This window comes from Diaphorina citri, unplaced genomic scaffold (genome assembly GCF_000475195.1).
Source record: "Diaphorina citri unplaced genomic scaffold, Diaci psyllid genome assembly version 1.1 scaffold7999, whole genome shotgun sequence".
In the NCBI taxonomy this organism is placed as follows: Eukaryota; Metazoa; Arthropoda; class Insecta; order Hemiptera; family Psyllidae; genus Diaphorina; species Diaphorina citri.
Genome location: NW_007385375.1, coordinates 1 through 3,525, shown reverse-complemented (window position 1 = coordinate 3,525; position 3,525 = coordinate 1). Strand labels below are relative to the sequence as shown.

General features: G+C 39.0%; 1 long non-coding RNA gene across 1 annotated transcript in view; it reads right to left on the bottom strand.

Moving 5' to 3' along the window:
* LOC113472757 overlaps positions 1–559 on the bottom strand; it is a 19,400-nt gene extending 18,841 nt beyond the window's left edge. Inside the window, exon 1 of the long non-coding RNA XR_003394945.1 lies at positions 20–559. This is a non-coding gene — a long non-coding RNA (uncharacterized LOC113472757). The remainder of the gene's footprint in view (positions 1–19) is intronic.
* Between the last annotated feature and the right edge of the window lie 2,966 nt (positions 560–3,525).

Genomic DNA, 3,525 nt, shown 5'->3' with positions numbered 1-3,525 from the left:
CATGCTTTTATCAAACAACCTAGTAGAGACGAATACGTATATGTAAGTGGGACGTATAAGTTTGCGCGCTACTTCAGAGCTCTGGCAACAACGCAAGGAGTTTTTCCACATTTATGACGTCAAGATTTGGCAACGCTCTCTACATTGTTGCCAGAGACCTCTTAAGACACCTATATCGTTGATTCAAAGTTATAATAGCGGCTCTAATTGTATGACTTCACGGTATTGTTTATAATACGTATTTTAGGAAATTAAGTCACTTTTTTTTAATTTTTACAGATGACAGAGAGCTAAGATCTTATATGGCAACGAAAAGATCGTCCTCTCAAGGCTAAAAGCAGCTCAAAATAGTCAGCAGCACGTGATGTGCTCACCTGTCCAGGTATCAATCACGCTCGACGTTGCTTAACTTTAGTGATACGTCAGGAATGTTTCTGCTCAAAGTTAGCCAAAGCGACTGACTTACTCTAGACTACTCAAGAGACTGTTCCTCAGTAATTATTGCACGAATCGTTAGTGAGATTTTCCACTTGGAGATAAAGCAGAGCTTTTTCCACAACTTTAGAAACCTTACCTTGAATGCCTCCAAAATTCGGGTTACTAAAAAACCTTACCTTGAATGCCTCCAAAATTCGGGTTACTAAAAAACCTTACCTTGAATGCCTCCAAAATTCGGGTTACTAAAAAACCTTACCTTGAATGCCTCCAAAATTCGGGTTACTAAAAAACCTTACCTTGAATGCCTCCAAAATGCGGGTTAAGAGAGTAACGACTGTTATCACTTGTTACTAGGACCACATTGCGTCAGTCCACTAGGCACATGACTTGGAGAGTAATCTAGGTTCATCATCAAAACAAATATGTCATCCATGCGATGCATTTCAGGACATCAGGAGACTTCTAGACATTGTAGTCACGTGGTAAACAAGCAATGATTAAATTTGTTGATGTTGTTGTTGTTGTTGTTGTTGTTGTTCTAATAGCAGCTAGTAGTTGATGCCGGTCATTCACAGTCAGACCTGGGTCTGACAGACCCAGGTCTGACAGACCCAGGTCTGTAGGTCTATCAGGCCGTTGGAAAGTGTCTAGTGGGAAAAGCTTCAGATCTAGATTTGTTAGATCGTCTGACAGACCCGTCGGAACGAGAGTTACGGGAAAAGCTTTAGACCACGGTCTCTCAAACCGTCTGACAAACCTAGGTCTTGAGATTTTTTCCGCCATGCGATGCATTTCAGGACATCAGGAGACTTCTAGACATTGTAGTCACGTGGTAAACAAGCAATTAGTAAAATTTGTTGTTGTTGTTGTTGTTGCTGTTGTTGTTCTAGTAGCAGCTAGTGGTTGATGCCGGTCATTCACAGTCAGACGGTCTGACAGACCCAGGTCTGTAGGTCTACAGTCCCCTGGGTTATGAGTCCAATGCCTTAGCAACTGAGCAACTTTACAACTGGACAGCATTATGCAGAAAAGAACCATCCATAAGGCAATTTCTATAATGGATTGTTCTTTTTCGCCTAATGCTGTCTAACTGGGACTTATCGTGGGCTTTTTCAAAATGATAAGTTATCTCTTTTCCTCATTTCAAGATAAATAACTAGCAAGAATACAAAACAAGTTCAATAAAAAGACTTCAAAGAATTAAATAAAATATTGTTAGGTAAATATTTTTTCCTATTCAATCGCGCCGGGAGGCGCGCGAACGTCAAGAGTTCGCAGCACCGCCCGGCCTATATTAACACGAAACAGAATTTCATCGTTTTTCGGCATTGCGTAAACAAGCAAAACGACCTGTCGAATGACCAGGTTGTAAAACCAAATTTACAGACATGTCATCGAATATGTACTGAGTTTTAGGATTGTCCTTCCTCTGACGCAATTAATATAAATATTATTTATATTTTATATCGCCGTTGGGATATGAACCACAGTCCCCTGGGTTATGAGTCTCATGCCTTAGCAACTGAGCAACTTCACAACTGGACAGCATTATGCAGAAAAGAACCATCCATAAGGCAATTCCTGTAATGGATGGTTCTTTTTCGCCTAATGCTGTCTAACTGGGACTTATCGTGGGCTTTTTCAAAATGATAGGTTAGGTTATCTCCTTTTCTCATTTCAAGATATATAACTAGCAAGAATACAAAACAAGTTCAAGAAGTTCAAACAAGTTCAAAACAAGAATACAAAAAATTAAATAAAATATTGTTAGGTAAATATTTTTGCATGTTAACATGAGCATACATGTTAACAAGAGCATAAATTCTATATTACACACATTTATTAAATACACAGTCTATTTGATGGAGGACAATATCTCTCACGGTCTGGGCGCCATAGTATTTGTCGTTCGGTACTTCCAACTCCCCGAATGAATCTTTCTCTATTCTCACCCCGTCTTTACCCATGGCAATAACTATTGAACCGCAAACTTACCCGTGATTTAGAACTAACTAAAGGCAACTCTTGTTGCAATATCTCTTATGATACAGAATTAATACTTGAAACAATAGAAATTAAAACTAGGTTAGGTAGAATACAAAAATTAGGTAACCAAGATTAGTACCATAAAGTTATACAACTTGAGCCAAGAGGTGGAGCTTTCCGCAGCGCCTAAACTTATACGTCCCGAATAAGTTTTGTCCCTATCTCGAATCGAGTCGGAACCATGCTTTTATCAAACAACCTAGTAGAGACGAATACGTATATGTAAGTGGGACGTATAAGTTTGCGCGCTACTTCAGAGCTCTGGCAACAACGCAAGGAGTTTTTCCACATTTATGACGTCAAGATTTGGCAACGCTCTCTACATTGTTGCCAGAGACCTCTTAAGACACCTATATCGTTGATTCAAAGTTATAATAGCGGCTCTAATTGTATGACTTCACGGTATTGTTTATAATACGTATTTTAGGAAATTAAGTCACTTTTTTTTAATTTTTACAGATGACAGAGAGCTAAGATCTTATGGAGTTTTTCCACATTTATGACGTCAAGATTTGGCAACGCTCTCTACATTGTTGCCAGAGACCTCTTAAGACACCTATATCGTTGATTAAAAGTTGATAGCGGCCCAAATTGTATGACTTTACGGTATTGTTTATAATACGTATTTTAGGAAATTAAGTCACTTTTTTGTATAAGTACAGATGACAGAGAGCTAAGATCTTAAATGGCAACGAAAAGAGGCTAAAAGCAGCTCAATATAGTCAGCAGCACGTGATGTGCTCACCTGTCCAGGTATCAATCACGCTCGACGTTGCTTAACTTTAGTGATACGTCAGGAGTGTTTCTGCTCAAAGTTCGCCAAAGCAACTGGCTTACTCTAGACAACTCAAGAGACTATTCCTCAGTAATTATTGCACGAATCGTTAGTGAGATTTTCCACTTAGAGATAAAGCAGAGCTTTTTCCACAGCTTTATTGGACATCACAGCATTACTAAGTGCCTCCTTTGCAATCAATTTCCACATTTCAATAACCTTTTTACACTGGTAATGCCGCCACTGGTCGCTACTCGATTAAAGTA